Here is a 20,171-nt window from a genome sequence, read left to right on the forward strand (position 1 = left end):
AGGGGAAGGTCTCTAGGAACATATGTGCCACTGAGGAATATTTGCATATATTTGATCTGCAAGCATGCTCCACTGATTCTCACAGTATACCTTGGAGTGTAAGTCCTAGCAAAGAGCTGCTGCCATCACACGGCAACGTAGTCCGCTCTCTCCGGCTTTATTATGGCATACAGCGACAACTTCATTTTTAGCGTAGAAAAAAATCCTCTTCGCTTAATTCAGACAGTGACCTGCAGGCCTCATTCTGACTGAAGGAGCCATTCAGAATACTTCCAGACAAAAGCAGGGCTTTTTCCTAGCAACCAGATCAAAGCCAAATCTCCCAGAATAGCTCCCTCCCAGGTTTCCTTTGGCTCATAGGTTCACAAGGATTCTGAGGCTCCTGGTATCCAGTTCAAACTGCTCTTTCAAACTGAAATGGAAAGGAAAACTCCTGAGGAATTTTCACAGACTCTGAATGCTGGCGAGCATTGCAACAGCACTTAATCTTGGGAGAACATGGTGGTCATTTGGAGCATCCCTAACTTTGTTATCGCCTGCATCTGCATGTACATTCTGTCGGACTCCTAGAGAATGAGGTCTCTGTTTCCTCTCTGCCAGTACCTAATATCAGCTATGCCCAGGAGCCGGCTGATGAAGACTTCCTGTTTGTTTTGAGTCACTGTTAGAGTGATAAATATACTTTAGCTTTCTGCTTGGGGAGGAAAGAAACCAGCTGCCCTGAACTAAAGAGAAAAATGCAAAAATTTCACTGAATGGCCCTGTTATCACAGAGTTTCAAGGGCAGAAGAAAAATGAAAACTATAAGCCTGGGCGAAGTAAATAATTTCCATATTAAAGCATCTTACTGCATGCATAGGCCTAAGTTGTTTGTCTTTAATCATTTAGGCGAGCCATGAATCTCTCACTCTTCTAAGACTAACTCAGAATTGTTTAGAAATTTTCGAAAATGTAAACTTACACTACAGAGTAATGGTGAGCTATATAAATAAACAATTACAGTAGTGGTTTTTTGATCTGACCACAAGCTTTTAATGCCATTTTTGCATGAACACATAATGCTTCTGGATAAACAATAATGTTTACATTGTCAGGGGCATCTACTGTTATAGTGAATCATTTACATACATGATTATTTGGATATAGAGTAATCCAAGAATAAAAGAATATTATAAAATTATTAAAGCAGAACAACAGAAAATTCTGTACAGCTTAAATAGCACTTCTAAGATCAAGTTGTGGAAATTTAAAGTTGTGTTTTAATCTCAGTTTTGTTATTTTGTTTTGGATATGTTTGAATTTGATGACCAGGGTGAACTTTGAGTGGAATTACAACTTTAATTCCCACCTGAAAGTCAGTGAATTTAGAAAGTCTTGTTGAAAATCTTGACCACGACATTTTGTTGTTTTGTCTTTTTTTTTTTTTTTTTTTAAAGCTTAGTATAGACTTGACTTTTAGAAGCTGTGAGTTGAAAATGATGGCAATGACTTGCATGTCATTGAATGGGTGAGAGTTGCTTATTTCCTTCCAATAGGCATGATCTCTTAAAATTAATTCTACTAATATAAGAACAAAAATTTCTTAATAATCTACCACAAGTCTTCTTGTTCAGAAGAAAGGAAATGTTTGATCAACAAATTCAAAATAAAATTAGCATGAATGTTTTTATCTTGTCAAATTAGAGATGCAGATATGGAGTTAGGAAGGTGTGCATTGGCCTTATGAAATGTTTCTGGTTGTATTTGTAAATTAAGACTTGAAACTGCATAGGAATAGTTTTATGAGTAGTAGTTTCCCCAACACTTTGGGGTCAATGGTTGAGGCATCAACACAGTGCTTCCTGGTTGAGAGAACTACAGACTGGAGACTTAATGATTTCAAAGCTCACAATTGAAAAAACTAAGTGATATTAATTATTTGTAAAGGACCTTCATTTAGAAATAATCAGCACATCAGTTAGGACAGAGTCATTGATTCAAAATATTGTTTTCCCTTTATAAACTTGTTGTGATGTATGTTTAAAAATATTCTTACTGATGTAAGGAGGAGGAGATTAAAGCATTTTAAAAACAGGACTGAAGATGGGAAGAGTAAAGGACAGAATAACACACTTTCTGTCATAATGGAGACCTGTGAGTATACGAACATAGAAAGAATGGAACTAAAGAGTGGCTGGTATTAGGAGGAGTGGAAGGAAATATTGAAGCCAAATTTTCTGTGTGTAGGTCCAAAGAGGGGTTTAGCAGAAATGTGAGATAGATGTACTTGCAAAGCTAAGTATGCTGGGGGATAATTTTAGTGACTGTATCTGTTTCTATACTTTTAAGTAGAGGGAGGAATTTGATAGAAATACCGGAGGTAGGTGTTTAGATGAAGCTTTTAGTTTTTTGTCAAATCTGTCATTGAAAATAAATCGAGGACTGGGGTTGTGACTCAGTGGTAGAGTGCTAGCCTAGCATGTGTGAGGCACTGGATTCGATCCTCAGCACCACATAAAAATAAATAAATAAAATAAAGTTATTGTGTCTATCTACAACTAAAAAAAATATATGTATATAAAAATAAAATAAATTGAAACTCTGGGCGGAACCTATCACTTAACCAAATATAAAAGAGCGTGAGAAAAACACCCTGTACCTTTTTCAGTGTTATCGAATGTCACATACCTAGTGAAGTGAAACTATTATGGTCCAGTTGATGTTGCCCATGTCAAATCACCATTCTCTGTAACAGTACTTGCTTAGATTATTCAAACCGGCTTCGGTTGTTATAGCACATTTGTAATACATCCTTAAGGAATGAAAAATCTGGAGGACTCCCACCTATTTAGAACTAACACCCATCTCTTCACGATTAAAAGAACACAATAATCACATATTGTACCATTTACAAAATACTTTTCCTTGCAATACCTCTTGTAACCCTTGGCTGCATTTAGTTCTAGATGTAAATGAGAACAGTATAGGTAATCATCTTTCCTGTGTCGGTGGCCATGAATCTAGCAAAGAGATATTGCTCATGCTGCTTAACAACATTTCAGGAGCATCTTTCTATGAAAGCCAGGTTGGCAAACCAAGGTTTTCAAGTGTAGTAACTTGTAGTAAAGGGCAAAGGAGCTCCACAGAGGTTAAACCTATGTCTCTCTGAACTTATCATGACCCCCCACACCTTATCCCAAGAGTTTTTGATAATTCTTTGAAGAAGGTGAGCAATAGGCATGGGGAATAAAGATTATGTGATATTTAGGATATTTATTGTCTGAGACAGGGTTTGAACAGGAATTCACTTATTAGAAGAAATGAGGGGACATAAGGGAGATGTTTTTCACACCTGTTTTCACACTTCTGAAGTGATAAGTCCAGCCCTCACAGAAAAAATGGCAGGTTTCACACTAAACCCACCCAAACATATTCTTGTAGCCTCCTACCCCGCTTATTCTTTGAGAATACAGGGGCAGCAAGATCTGTTGCTCAAATAAGCAGAAGAGAGAGGTCTCCATCATCTTTGCTGTGCCCTGCTGTCTTGCCGAAGCATGTTGCATGTTTGGGGATCTATAGGAAATGACTGCACTGTCTTCAATGACTTTGACTCCAGATCAATATGCTCTTCTTTGTCCAATTCTTGATCTTACTATTTCGTGAATTAGATGACTGAGCTCATGAATTTGACCAACTCTGCTCATAGTTTCCACATGTCTTAAATTCTGTTGACCACCATTTTTATCCCTCATGAGTCACTCACTGACATGGATAGAACTCATTTCTCACGATCTTTCGCATGTCAACACGGACGGATCAATCATAATCTAGAGTTACAGAATGCTATCATTGGAATCAACCTCAGAGATCATGCAGGGGAATATCTAAAAACCAACCAACATAACTCTTAATTTACCAACTTTCAAATCTGCTTCTCACCATTTTTACCCTGATCAGGAAATACCATTTTCATCTAAGTAGATTTGGAAGGAAAAGTTCCCAGGACTTATCCTTGATTCTTTTGTCTCCACCGCCCTCTATCTATTCATTTGCAGATCTAATCTTCTTTTCTCCTGAATCTATCCAGTTCATTTTCTGGAGACCACCATCATCTCTGGCCTTGATATGCTAAGAGCCAGAAACACATCTCCTTTCTGCCTACTCTCCACATTTCCCTGTGTCATTTTCTACATATCAGTTTCTGAAACTTGGCTTCTAGATTTACTTCCTTTGTGATTTTTCTGGTTCTGCTACCTTACTAGACTGTCAGCTCCAGGAGAGTGGAGACCTTGGGACTAGAGTACAACACTGTAGGCTTAATGAATATTTGTGTAAATGAATCCCCTCCTACAGTCTAGAAAGTTACAGAGAAGTTAAGGGAATTTCTTAGGACTACAAGACTGGTTAATAAATCCACAACTAGAATTTCAGTCTTCTTACTCCTGTCTAAAGCTCTTGTCTTTGTATCACATTGTGGCTACTATTGTTATGACTGCAAGACTGCATCATAGAGACTTGAGGAATGCAGTCCTCCTAGCTCCTGGCTGGCACTGTGGGCTGTCTGGAAAGTGAGTGAAACTAATAATAAAATCACTGACCAAGTGTCTGACTGAAGTCCAAGCAGGTCTGCTGCAGCAGATTCCACCCTTTATGCTAGGGAGGTTGACATAGGAAGATTACAAATTTGAAGCCAGCCTCAGCAATTTAGCATGACTCTGTCTAAAACTTAAAAACAAAAGGACCAGGGATGTAGTTCAGTGGAATAGTATCCAGGTTTAATCTCTAGTGCTGGAGTTAAAGAAAAAAAGGAAAAAAGAAAGAAAGAAAAAAAAAAAAGGAAAAGAAAAAAGTGGAGAAACTAGCAGATTGGACATACCATCCAGTGCAGGTAAGTAGCTTTAAAGTCCTCTATGAACTTTAATCTTCAGGATGATCACCTCCAGGTCATTGTAGTTCTAATGCTATTTTCTAATAAAAAATGGTTCCACTTTTAATGTACTTTTTTCTGTATCTGTGTACTTGGAATTTTTTTTTTCCTGCACTTGAATTTTGAATCCAATTTCCTAGCCTTTCCTGAGACCTTGTTTGCTCAGAGGGTCACAGCCCCTTTCCTGCACCCTTAGCTGTCCCCTCTGCTCTGCTTCATTTGCATGGTATGGTGCTGAGGCTTTAGAATCTGTAGACTTCAGTTGAACCTAGGCTCTCCCACTTAGGAGATTTTTGACAGTGGACCAATTACTTAACTTCTCTTAACCTTGATTTCTTTGCACATGAAATGGGGATGAGGAAGGACAACTATGTAGATTAAATAATAAAACCTATATAAAGAACTTCTGATGCAAAGTATGCACTAATGGTGGCTATAAATATTATTATAAAAATAATCATATTTTCCTTATCTGAAAAAAGCTTCAGCAGAAATGAAAACACCTCCAAAAATGTTCTCAGCTCTCCTATCCCTAAATAACCTCTTTGCCCATCATTTATCTTCAAGAGCAAAATTCTTAAAAAGATATGATCTGTATTTATTCTCTTCTTTTTCTCCCAATACTGTATGGACTGGGATATGTGTGCTGTCCAGTGTCAAAGGTTACACTCTTGATTTTTTTCTATGCAAACCATCGTTATTATTAGACATTATCTGTTTCTCATGTGCCTGTGTTCTTATATTGTATGATGGATTCCATTCCTTTGGGAGAAGGAGATAAAGGGCACTAAGGTAACCTGGTGGCTGTGAGACCTGAGGTTTTCTTCATTCCACAACCTTCCAAATACAGTGAGAAGAGCCACATGAGACATTGAATACCCTAATTAGATGGTAAGTTAGTGGGCAGCATTCTAGTCAGGATCAATACAGTTAGGAATGAAGACAGGTATGCCATTATTTGGGAAAGAACCAACCAGAAATTTAGAGAAAACTATATTGTCAATATAAAAAAATATGTCTCATAAGGAAAAAGTCCTCAGAACAATGCTCTGATTTTTAGAGCTAAGGATGATGATTGAAGGTGACTCTTAAAGATGAAATTCACTGGAAGTTTGTGAACAAAAGGAAGCAAGCCACAAGAGCAAAGCTACTATTTGGAAATGTTTCAAGTGGGTGGTTCTCTCAGAATCACCAAAATACCTTTCCACACATTGTGTAGATCTATCTATGGAGAGACCTCACCTGAGGACCACGAGGAACCCTGGGTTGAAAATAGGGATGACTTATTAGAATTGTTGACATTCTTTCCTTAAATTAAATATCCTTCTGCTACAAAGTAGACAGTTTGTATGAATGTAGTTTCCAACTATTTGTGGAGGACTCCAAATCAAAGGCACAGAGAGCTTCCAAAAATTCTGGTTCTTAGTGGTTCAAAACCTCTCTCAAAAAGAGGAGGTTTCTCAAAAAATAGAATTCAGAGTAGGTACAGTCCTATAATCCTAGCTACCCTGGAGCTAGGATACCCTAGCTACCGTGGTTGAAGAAGGAGGATGGTGAGTTCCCAGTTAGCCGGGATGTTGCTGGAATATAGCTCAGTGCTCAGTGGTAGAATGCTACCATTAGGTTTGACAACTAGCACCACAAAAATAAAATGAAATAATAAATAGAAATCATGAAGCAGCATCCAGGATTATACTCCATATTGCTATCCCATGCCCAAATGCTGATTACCCTACCTGTTAAAGACAATTGATCAATTCTATGCTTACATAACCCATAACTTAGTGATTAAAATGCCTATCATATATTTTCTCCTAATAAGTGAAATTCTTTCTGAGAATAGCATTTCAAATGTTTTGTTTTAGTTGGACTATTACAAAATGCCAGTTACTAAAGGCTTAGTTGATGTGGTTACATCTAGGTCCTATATGAAGTACCATAGATATTTTGAGGCTTCTGGGGTGCCTCTTGGTAAATGGTCCCAAGGTTTTCTCTTGTGAGTAGGATAAGTTTGCTTGAAAAGAAAATTTATCTCCTTTTATTGTTTTGTATTATATTTATCATCACCTTATCTTCACTGTGTGCCAAACAGTTTTCCATGGCATGATTTATTCTAATAATTAAAAGAAGGCAACATTCTTTTGGTAGATGACTGTTTTGTCTGAGTTATAAAATATAATTTGCTTTTTTCTTTGTACCACTGTTCCAGAAAAGATTCATCTGTAATTAGTTTGAGGTGTACAGTGGCTTACCTTTGTCTCCAAGTGAAAGATCTTCTTTTTTCAAAACAGATGAATTCTGAGCTGACAAGGTAAAAAAATTTGCAGTAAGATTAAAATATGCTAAGATTTTCCAGTAAGAATTTGCTTCGGAGTTGCTATAATTAAGCTTTTTAGGTATTGAACACCTATTAAAGAAATACTCATTTGCATTATGTTAGATGTAAATTAGGTGACTCATTTTCTCCATTTCTTTTTCTGTATTTATTTTTAATTCTGTTCTAAAGCAGGAACTAGGACCAAATGAAATTAAAGCATTGTTTTGGTTTGATTGGTCTAATATTCTTCAAAGAGCTGAGGATGACTCACAGACTGTCCCCCTTTTATTAGTAATTAAACTGTGACACTGAAAGATCATATAAACTCATAATAGCTGATTAAATACCAAGGCTATACTTCACTGAACAACACTCCTAAGTTTAAACTGATATTGTTTAATATTGCTTTCAGATAATTTTAATATTTGATGTTGCAGGGTAGCTATAACAAAGTAGTCATTAAAAACAGTCATTCTGTTATTTTCATTTTTGTTAGAAAGAGGTTTTCACTTTGAGAAGAAGAGAACCCAAGATAAATAATGTGCTTGTGATATGTATGGTTTTTGTTGCATTGATAAATGCTTCTGTAGCTTTCATGTTCCATTTTTGTTTATTAAAAAAATATTTGTTTTACTCTTAACCAAGTAATTCATGTACATTCTAGAAAATTTAGGAAGTACAGATAATTAAAATAAAAAAATTCAGGAACTATGCACAATCCCCCCACTTGTAGGTAACCACTGTTAACATTTTAGTGTACATCCTTCCAAACATTTTATCCATATACATTTATGCATGCATTTGAAAAGAATATAAAACTTAGTATACTTAAAAAAAATCTCTTTTCTTCATTTAATAATATATTTGAATGCATTTCAGCATTATTATTCTTTCAAAAAACTCTTTGCCTTGACAGTACTTTTATTTTTATTTTAAAAAAATCAATCCCCTATTATTGATCATTAAGGTTGTTTCCAATCTTTTCTGAACCTAAAAAGTGTTGGCCTAAATGTTCCATTTAGCCAAATATTTGTACATGTTCTATTTTCTCTCTTAGAATAAATTTCTAGAATAGGAATTGCTGAGTCAAAAACATGTATGGATTTAGGCTTTTGTACCTTTTTCTTCAAAATGATTAGCACTATTTCTGTGCTAACTTGTTTGTTGCTTATTAGTTTAGTCTTTTCAAACCTCATAGCTATTCCTCTTGTGACATCAAAACATACTGCGTGGTGCTCCAAAATGGTAATAAAATGGTCAAAAGTAATTGATTAAATTCTACAATGCACTGATTATATGTTATATTAATTTAGTATAATTTTTCATACTAAAGTTAGTAAAGGTAGTTGTTTCAGTATCCATCTTCTGTTTTACTATTCTTCTGTAAGAAATCTCTAAGAAATTGAAAAAGGAAGCCTATCAGTTGTAGTCTAATATAGTATATAAACACTCAGTCCGAATTTAGGCAAATGTCATCTATTAATCAAAGGCCAATGCAAGAGGCAAGAATTGTGATGATATTAACCAAGAAAGGTTCAAGGATAACTCTGAAGTGGAACATGTAACCTATTCTCCCAGGAGGCTATCACACAAATTAATGTGCTCACCACTAACACTGGCAAATCTTCCAAAGCTCACCCAGGTTTGCTGCTCAGATGACATCTGTAGGAAAAAGGCCCAGACATAATTTCTCGTCTTTAATCTTCTCGTCTCTTTCAAATTGTTTTGTTTTTCTCTGCAAATTTCACTATGGAGTGTGGTAGAGATTATGCATCATTTACATTTTGAAATTCCAAGTTATAAGAAAACAAACATTGATGCATCTTGATATTTTCATTAGTGTCTAGAAACCTCTCTATAAAACATAAGACTATTTGTGAGCCATGCACCAACAGAGAAAACCAATTAAAATATCAACATCTCAATCAAATCTTCCCCCACTTTTACCACTAAAAAAGTTTCTAGCCTCAAAAAAGGAACTTAGTTCTCGGCAACTTTAGCCTAAAATGCTTCTTCAGCTTTTCTTAGACCCTGACCATCTCAAAATGCAAGTGTAGACAAAATTAGCCCGTGAGATTAATTTTTGGTGATTGAACTTATATCTTAAAAACTAAGCTTTTTCACTTCCTCATGCAAAACAAATTTCTTGAAGACAAGTTTCCATTTCATGCTTGTATCCCTAAAGTGCCTAATCTTTGATAGGCATTTGTGTGGAATGAATGAAAGTGTCCCCATGCCCCCAGAAAAACAAGATATTATTACTATTGGCAACATACTGGAGTGCAGAGGAACACTTAGACAAAATGCCCAGCTTTTTCCTGACATACCAGCTGCCAGCTACTAGGCAAGTTTCTACATCTCTTTGAACTTGAGTTTTCTTAGTGAGAAAGTGATCATATAAATAAGTTTTCTCCTTAGAAAACAGGTTATTTTGAGATTAGGGGAAATTAAATGAAAGAATATTGTGTAAGCTTGTCAGTACATTTCAAATGAAAACTAGTATTTTGAAGTCATGTGTCACTGCTTCCTTTATTGGTATTCTTATTTCTCCACATTGGGGTTGGAATGACACTAGGATAACCCCCTTTAGGTAATGTTTAATTTTATCCTAAATTTCATCTCTAGAGATGTTTTCTAGAAATGAAAAAACTGCATTTAATTATTTTTCTTTCTTTAATTTGTTCTTTTTCTTTTAATTAAAGGATAACATTCATGCAGAAAAGTGCCCAAAACCATAGTTTGAAGAAGTCCATGTAAATAGCAGTTTGATCAAAGGATCAGTATGACAGAAGTTTCCCTTATGCTCTCTCCAGTACCTCTCTCCACCAACAAGGGAATCGGCATCCTGGCCTCCAATACTATCATTTAGTTTCCCAGATATCGGGCCAAAATGGAACGAAATCAGGGAATATGCCAAGCCATGTTATACAGCAAACTGTCCAACATCTCTAGGCTTCTATTCTCTTTTTTAAAATAAGAAGGTTGAACTTTTTCATATCAACATTTAATGAGTCTTCTAGAGAACACTATATGTCTAGGTAGCACTATTTTTGTAGAACAGCTTGTGTGGTTTCTCAGCTCAGGTGGCACTCACAGAGGGCATGTTCTAAATGAGAGGTGACCAGTCAACTTTATCCCCTGCCGTGAGAACAGCCAAACTCAACATAGGCTCAGGAAGAGTAGGTGAGAGAGGACTGATGAATAGAAGGAACTGAGGTAATTCCACTTCTTCCACAATGCTGGAAGAATTGCCTCAGAGCACTGTCCTTGCTTGGTGCATTGGGCAAGAGCAGAGTAGATGAAGAGCAGAAAATTCTATTTGATTATTTTAGATCCATCATTCAGTTGTGGGGTGAATGTGGACTTCTGGCATTTAGCAATTAAAATTCTGTTTGGGTAGCAATGTTGTGACACATAAGTAATTAAAGTCTCCTTTTTGTCTTAGTGATATAATATCTAGAGATAACCTATATTAGAAGGACTGCTGTCCTTAGAAACTGAGTGAGATGAGGAAGAACAAGTTAGGATAACTTCCCACAAAATTCAAAACAGAAATACCACCACCTCCCTCCAGTCTTGCGACCCATGTCTACCAAGGGCACAGTTTTCTGTAGTTCTTCATCATGAGGGGTGTATTTAAAAGTTTTTATTTTATAATCTTTCCTGAATGATTTATTTCAAAAGGAAGAATTCATTTAAAAAAAACTGAAGAACAAGAACCTACTTTTCTGTAGGCCAGGAATTTCAAGACCCAGTGCCCCTGATGGGAAATATGCAAATCTCCAGGACTTGAGGGTCATATTACCCCAGTACTTCCTTCTACAACCAGGACACAAGTTTTGATCTATGACCCAAAGTAATCTCTTTCTCAAGATGCTTCTGTGGTGAGATAAGAAAGTCTCTCTTCTTTGAGAAACACTGGATATGACCATATGGCTCAAAGGAAAAACAAGAACTTTATTGTTCCCACTCATGGTGACTGGAAGAAAATCTTCAGTTCATGGTCATGGCTGCCTCGGATAGTGGCCTGGAGAGCCACAGGTTCACCACATATTCTGTGCCACATTTTTGTCCAACTTTAGGAAAGACAGACACATCCTCCTCAGGAACATTATAGAAGGTGACCTCCCACTCCTGCAGGAGGAGCCTGAGAATGGGCAGCTGTCTTCCCCGGTGCCTCGCTACCTGAGGAGAATGCTTTCACTTACCTTTGTGAACATTGTTAAATATGATCCTACTCCCAACCAGCATTTCCCCTGACTCCTCCAACGTCCAACAAGAAACCCAACCCTCAAATCTAAACACCAGACAAGTAGCTTGAAAAAATGAAAATAAATGTTCAAATCCAAAAGCCGTGTGCTTCTGTGATTGAAAATCTTTTTCTTAGCGAGTGGGAGTTGCTTTCATCATTGCTGGTCATATGTTTTTGTTTTTCATTTTCTGGTGGAGAAGTTTTCTAGGGTATTTTTCAAACTTTCCAGCTTAGCAAAGCGTTGGCTAAAATTGAAAAGAGAACTAGGCGTTAGGTCGGAGGCAGCATTAGGTTTGTTCTTGTGGGGGGAGCAGGTTGCTGACACAGCGAAAATAAGACAAAACATTTGAAACTTCTGGCTTTGTACTTCTCAAATGCCTCTTTTAGAAATCGCTTAAGTCGTTATTAACATCCACCACCCACCTTCCCTTTTTGGTCCTGACATTGGGTAATAATAGATAATGTTGACATATGTTCCCTGCTGGTCAGAAATACTATACTTCTGTGAAAGGTAACATTTTCAAGCTATGACAAAATGTATTTTACTTGGACAGAACATTAGTTATTGGACTAATCTCAGAATGTGGGCTGTGGGGTAAAAGTTTTAACTTTTCAGTGGTGGGAGAAAGTTTGCTGGGAGAGTAAAGCATCAGTATGGGGTGTGTTTATCTTTCACCATTTCTAAAGGTATTGGCTTGGTGTCAAACTCTCATGTCCTTAGGAATGTGAAGGAAACATTCCCAGTATGTATGAAGAACAGCTGTCTAAGGACACAGCACCTTTTAAAAATGATTATACCCAACTTTACTGCAGTATGGATTATGGAATCAAAAAATATTTTTTCACTGTGTACCAAAGAATTCTGTTTTACGGGCCAGTTTTGAAGCTTTTAACTGCATGAGACATATGCTGCAGTTCTGTTGTTTGTTCTTCTTGTGATGTACTCTGAAATATGTTTTTTAAAAAAAGGAAAAGAGGAGAGACAGAGACAGAAAGAGAGAGAGACAGAGAGAGAGGGAGAGATGCAAATTCTTCTGATCTAATGTGGTCCTCAAAACTACTTTTGCAACTAATTTAGGGGATGAGTTAGGAAATGCCCCAGCTGGCTTCCATGCTACTGAAGTCTGAACAGCCCTTTGCAAAACTGGAAAAATTGATTTTGTTTTGAAGGCTCACACAGACTTAAGTGTTGTGGAAGTTGGACAGAGTTTTTATTGAATCTGGTCCTTTGTGTTTTATGACAGTCTGAATGGGTGTTAAGATTCCACGAATAAATCTCCTGCCGGTTCTGAAATTTCTGATATAAACATGAGCTCCGTCAATTTGTTCTCTGCACAAATGTCTTTCAGAATGTTAACAAACATGGTGCATTGATGGGTGGGTTGGCCTGTATGATTTTCCTTTTGTTTCTCAACACTGTGGCCACTGAGAAATGGGGGCAGCTGGAGAATGGGTTGGTGTTGGGGAAGAACCAGGACTTCAGCACAGGGAAGAGGTAGCTCTAGGCTTGTTGGGGAAATGATGCTAATGGTTCTCAATTCAAAGTCTGGCCAAGATGCCACATCAAGGGAATTGTGAATTGGCTCCCAGGAAATGTATCATTTATTTTCTTCAGTGCCTCAGGTGAATTACTGGGAGGAACATTGGTAACAAGATGAGAATCTAGTTTTAAAACATTGTCTTCCTATATTCAGTGTCCATTTGAGATTGTTCAGTGTACTTTAAACTCAAATGTCAAATTGACAATACCCTAAAATTAGTTTCCAGCTAAATACTGTAATTTAAAGCAAGCAAGCCAAAGGAAAAATGTCTCCCTTTTTATGATAAAAATTAGGTCATGCACGATATAAACACTTTTGAAGGAGACTCACAATTGAGTTTCAGGGAATGCTGTGTTCCACAATGAATGGTAGTGAAAAATTGTATATTGTATAATTTGAAGTTGTATAATGTGTAGCTATCATTATAGCTATCATTCTCAACCTACCATTGGGTTTTCATTCTGAAGCCCAAACCCAAATCTTAGTGTCCTAAATCTTAATTCTTCAGATATATTAAATCCCAGACCAGAGCTGTGATGACTGCTTTTTCTTGCATCAACGAGAATTTATTATGTGGTTAAACTGCCCAACAGCATCCAGCTCTTTACTTAGTTTTACGTGATTGCCCTTCCAGAGTGATTATCTGGTATATGGAGCCATTCCTTAGCCGTGCTCTCCCCTACGCACTGCTCTTGATGAAGACTTAGTCAAGAATCTGAGTAGTCATTTTGGTTATATTTACATTCATGATGAAATCAATGCCCTAACAGGGATGCTTCATGGGAGATTTTAATATGTTCTTTATTGGCCTTATAAATTGGGCCAGTTACTTGATGTGCTTCTCTTTGTGGGCCAAATTCTGCCCTCTGTTTCTTACTTGAGATCCCACTGAAGTAGTAATTACCAAGTGGAAGTGTACTAAAAATGTTCAGCCAAATTCTGTTCTAAGTTGCTGTCTTGTAACTCCCAATGAAGTTAATTATGACTTAGTAAGAGCTAGTGCTACAGCATCTTAAGAGCTTTGGAACTCTGTGATCTGCCATCCAAGACACCAGGCCAACTGTCTGCCTTTAAATATCTCTTTTCAAGAGGTGAACTGACTCTGTTGAAGGTAAGAAATGGTTATGCTAGTAACTGCATTTGTAATGGGGCTTAAAGAGTAGAATTTAACATCTTTGAACTTCAAGAAGTTTGATCTTTTTGTAGTTTCTCTCTTTGGGGTGTCTGTTTTATAGAAGATTTAATTCTTTCTAGTGTGTCAAGAGTCCTTTGGTGTGAGTTACCTCCTGTCCCATTCTCCCAGCATCTCTTAACTTTAATAGCATATAATTTTTATTTCCATTAATTGTAAAGCATTTGCTTAAGTCCTCATAGCTTAGTTATTATTTCCTGGAGCTAAACCATTATCTTCCTTAAATACAGATGTTTATATTATGCATAATATAATTTCTGTCATAAGAATTCATTAAAACTTCTCAAAATACTTTGACTCTCATTTAGTATATGTCTCAGTTTAGCCTTTGTTTTTATTTTTTTTTAAACATAAAAAGGGCCCATGACCTATTGGAGAGCAATATAGTATGTACTACTAAATAGGGTCCTTGTAACATTTTGTTTCTGTGCAAATAAGTTTCCAGGGAAAGAGGCAAGTCATGGTCTGTGGTTTGGTGTGAGAACAACACATTATAATTAAGCCCTCTGCCGGACTCTCCCGTGACAAGACTCTCCAACTCCTGATAGTGGGTATATGGGGCTGTTTAACCTCTATGAGTCTCTGTTTAGTGCCCGAGAACCCAGAGCATACTGAAAAGATTCTGTTGCCTTCCATTGTAATTAAACATAAAAATAATGTTAAGCTATAAAATCAGTACCATGAAGACCATAGAGTTTTGGTTTCCCCAGGATAAATATTTTATTGTTTTTAGTTTTTTTAAATAAAAAAAATTTAAGTTAAAAATTTTCTCAGTTTTTTGATGCCCTTTTTAGTTAGCACATAACGGTCCATTTGGATCATCTGGCAATGGAGAGTCCTGACCAAGGTTGGGTTTTCAGAGAAGACTTTTAAGACTAGGCGAGGCTTGAGTTGAAACTTGAAGAATTTGAAGTTATGTAGGTCATGGTGAATTTGGTGAAGTGCCTTGACTAGGATTAGGGAAGAGGACAGGATTGTAGGGAGGCTGTGTGTTTTATAGGCAGGCAAAGTTCTCCATGGCAATGCACCATTTAAAAAACAGTGGTGCTCATGGTTTTGTATGGGTGGTACATAGAACAGAGATTTGTGGAAATTAGGATCTGTTATGACATGTTGAAGAGTTTGGATGCTATCTGAAAAAAAGGAGGAAACATTGAGAATTTTGACCAAAAGAACAATAAATTCACACTTTAGAACAATGACTAATTTGACAGTGTTGAGAAGATACTTGGGTGTGGTTGAGGGTAGTGGTGAGGATAACAGTTGATTGGCCAATTTAACACTCCCCGTGCAAACAAGTGGGAGAGTCTAGAAAGATATTTCAATGGATGAAGCACTAGAAGATGTAAAAATTTAAATAATGGGAATGAGAGGACAGAATGACATTCATGTTTCTAGCTTTTTGACTTGATGGTGAATGATTTTATTCTTTGAAATTTTAAAATTACTTGAAGAAATATCCCACCAAAGGAAAGATAAATTCTCTTTTACACATTTGTTGTCTTTCTGAGACATTGTGAAGAGAACTCTGTTGATTTAATCTGAGAGAAGAAATACTGCATATCTTGGAGTCAGAAAGTTGGGGCCGAAGGGGATTATGAGGGTCCTTCCATGCCATATTAAGGGATTTGGACATTCTTTTTGTCCTCTATTTTATTTATTCATACCTGACCTAATTTATTCTGCATCTGCAAATCTTTACTAATACATACATGCAAATTTGTTAGCTAGTGTGAATCTCACTTGATTATGGAATGCTCTTTATCAGTCACCAACATTAGATTCACATTGAACTGACCCTGTCCTCTTGATTTCTGTGGCAATGATTCACCATGATCCAAGTCCTTTGCTCTCAGGTGAATACAGGGGCTGCTCTTGCCTGTTACTTATAGACTGGTAGATGGCAGGACAGAGGGGGTGGAAGTGGAGTCAGTTGTGGAAGTTGGAGCAAATGATTAACTTCTATGCTAGTGTGAGTCCATCTCCACAAACCAGGCCTAGACATTTCATTGCCATCAGAGATAAGAGTTAGGGAACAGGTTGATTGACAGTCCATTTTTAGAAGGGGTGCTTAGCGGGGGTCCATGATCTGCTAGAGCTGAACTCTCATATAGGAAGGGGTAAGAACGTGTGTGCTTCTTGGGATCAGTCCAGCTGAAGTCCCAGTTCTATAACTCAGCAACTGTTAAAAAACTTTCTGTAACTGAATTTCCTTCCATGTAAACAGGGATAATGATAATATCAATCTCATAGGATAGTTGCTGGGGTGAAATAAGAGAGCATGATTGAAAGCTTAACAAAATATCTGGCACTTAGTAGCATACAATAAAATTAGCAGTGATAATTCTGTTAGATGGATATCAGGGACTTTGTGAATACCTAGTTGTGTATATTGTTTTGTGAGAATTTTAAGAATGTGGGGAAGTATATATTACTCTTTTTCTGGGAGATAATATAATCATGGGTCGCTTAACAATGGGGATACATTCTGAGAAATTCATCATTAGGTGGTTTCCTCATTGTTAGAACAACATAGAGTGCACTCACAGAAATCCTGATGGGGTTGTCAATCACTGAATGTGGCCTCTTGATGCAATCAAGAGATGTGTTAGACATAAGATGTATCAGGCTGTTGCCCTCATAACATGTCATATTTGTGGCAAACTTTAGTACTTTTTTAATAAGTGGAAGGAGTACTCTAAAACAATAATAACAAATAACATACAGTGAATAAATTAGTTAGTTGGTCACATATTATCTTTATTAAATCTCATGTACAGTACATGATTGCATACCTTTATATGACTGCCAGTGCAGTAGGTTTGTTTACACTAGCAACACACACACACACACACACACACACACACACACAATTTTAATGTGTTGTGCCATGAAGTTACAATGGCCACGACACCAGTAAGCAATAGAAAATTTCAGTTCTATTATTGTCTTGTGGAACCACTGGTACAGGGTCTGCCATTGACCAAAATGTTATGTGGTGCATGATGGTATATGATTTTCATTGGAGTCTCAAAGAAATTTACAAATTAAAAACTAAAAAACAAATATGCCCCAAAGAAAAACAAAAACGAGGTGAGGGTAAAAACTGATCTGCATAGCATGACTTAACAATGCTTTTAAAAAATAATATAGACAATATCTCTTAGAATATTGTCTATTTAGGTTTTATGTTTAATGTGATAATGGAAGGAAGGTACAGAGAGTTCCAAATACCTCTGGTCCCCTGCACACTCCCCATGAAAAACACCCCATGCCAGAGTGACACAATCCATCATTATTCCTCCAATTCCATACTTTATTTTAGGGTCTCTTGGTGTTGCATGAGCTTTGATATGTGTATAAAGCTATTATCTATTGCAGTTTCATACAGTGGTTTCATATAAAAATCTCTGGTACTCCTACTCATTCCTCCTTCCTCCTTCATTCCTGGCGGCCACTGATTGTCTTACTGTCTTCAATACTGACATTTGCTTTTTTTCCAGAATAGTCATACAGCTGGAATTATATAATATTTCGTTTTTTCAAATTGGCTTCTTTCAGTTAGTAATATGCATTTAGGTTTCCTTTCTGGTTTTACATGGCTTTATAGCGCTCTCCCTCTCTCTCTCCTTCCCCACCCGCCTCTCTTTTAACACTAAATCATCTTCCAGTTGTGTAGATTTTTTTTCCTTTCATCTATTGAACATCTTTGTTGTTTTTAAATTTTGCAATTATAAATGAATTTTCTATAAACATGTTTGTGTAGGACTTTGGACATAAATTTTCAACTCTTTTGGGTCAACATCAAGAAACATGATTAATGGAACAGTATTTTCCCCTTGTATTTCCCAACTCTTTCCAATCATCCTCCCCCCCTGCAAACATTCACAATACCACCCATCCTGCCTGGATAAATCTACTTAATCCTATCATTCTTTCATCTTCTCTTCCTCATCCAGGTGCCAGGACAGTTCCACTCTCCACAATTGCCCATGGTTCCTAGTGGTGGGTGTCTAATCTCCCTAAGAAGGAGTCCACACTGGATACCTTTCATCCTTTATTCTCCACCCTACTCCCTTTCTTCCCTGGGTCCTGTTTTCTGTAGGTCCAGATCTTTGTTAGGGAACTGAGAAATAAATTCCTCCTACTGAATTGATGCTTGGCATTGTGATTCCTCCAAGGTATGATATTTACATTTTAATAGGTTAGAACTTTGAAAGCGGAGCTGAAGATTGGGGCGGGAAGGTTGGAGTGGAGATTTAGGCCACCTGGCTGACTTGTTAGTGTGGAGTCTGGAGGCCATTATGAACTGCTGAAATACCACTCTATGATTCACTGTTTCCTCTCCTGAATAAGAATCACACCTGTGAATTTTCATCTTTCTACCACGACCGAGATTTTTTTTTAAGACTCAGGGAAGTCGTAAATATATTTTACCTCAGTTATTCTTTCGGCAAAATGGGAATGGCATTAAACTTGCTGCTGAAGAATAGACTATAAATCGAATCTTTTGTTTTCTCTTTTGTTTAAGACACCTGGAAAATGGAAAATGTGAAGTGTTATGAATTTAAATATGAGATTTAAACTACAAAATATTACTGCATTAATGATGGAACAGATTTTTCTAAAAATCCTTTGGGATAGTTTATACTTTCATTTATACTGTAAAAGTATCATTTAACTTGCTTCTTAATGTTATTTGTAAAACCTGCTTTAAAATAACACAAACAGAAAGCGTTCTTTTCTAAGAAGCACTTATTTAAAAGGAGTGAAAACATAGTTGCAACATTACTTTTTGTGTGGCATGTGAAAAGAAAATCCTGGAAACACATGTTTATTTTTTTCAGTTCCTGACCACTGTGTTTGGAAAAACTGCCAAGTGTGACTTAAAACTTGCAAATACAGTAAGTAACTCGCTTTGAAATTTGGGCCCATAATGTCTTGGGCTGTTATTTGTAGAAAAGGAATTGTTATGTTAACTTTGACTTCTTCTGATCACTTTGCTCCCCTGAAATCAGTTGCTGCAGATTAACAATGGATTCCAATGAATGAATACACTAAATGTAACTGACAATCTTAATATACAAACACTGAGGGGGGAGAGAACATTATCAATTCTCCAAGAAGTACTCTTTAAGCTTTTATACAGGCGCTTAAGGACAGACTTTTTAAAAGGACGTTGAAAACTTGCCAAACCTTCTTTGTATTTTGAAAGTCCACATCAAGGAGGGGTAGTAAATAGTCATTGAGTATAGGAAAAAGGAAACTATTAGCATTGTTTTCTTTTAAAGATAAAAATGGAGTCCCAAGGAAAAGCTTCATAATCTTTGAAATATGTACATGTTGTTTAATCACTTTAAACAAATGACAACTTGAAATTTATGTTTCTGTATAACTAGACAAAATAACTCATTACCTGCTACTTTGATAAAAAATGGTAACCGGCTGTTTTATTGAGAGAGAATTTCAGGAAAATCATGTTTATTTTACATCATTTACAAGTTACAGGCAGTTTTGAATTTTCAAAGTTAATAAAAGTTGTTATATGTGCACATATAGATTGGACAAATACATCTGTGTTTGTTTTTCAAAATACAGTAGCCAATCTTCAAATTTCTCCTCAGTTCCTCATTTTTATCACGTAGACACTGGTCTGTTAAGTATTAACATATTAAAATGTTTTCATTTGATTTGCAGGCAGACATTATTGCTGCACATTTTTGACCAGCATGATAATATAAAAATATTTGTAAAATTCTCTGTGATCCAGCAACAGCATTGTGCCAAATTTCTAAAACCCAGGGGGTTGCTGACTTACAGGTTTTCTTCTGTGTAATGAGAACTAACTTAATAAAAATACTTCATAGTGTATGAAGGACTTTGACATGTATTATCTCATTTGAGTTTAACAATAGCCCATACAGTCGATGTCATTCTCTTTTTACAGATGAGGAAAGGAGATT

This window comes from Sciurus vulgaris, assembly GCF_902686455.1.
Source record: "Sciurus vulgaris genome assembly, chromosome: 3".
NCBI classification, from domain to species: Eukaryota; Metazoa; Chordata; class Mammalia; order Rodentia; family Sciuridae; genus Sciurus; species Sciurus vulgaris.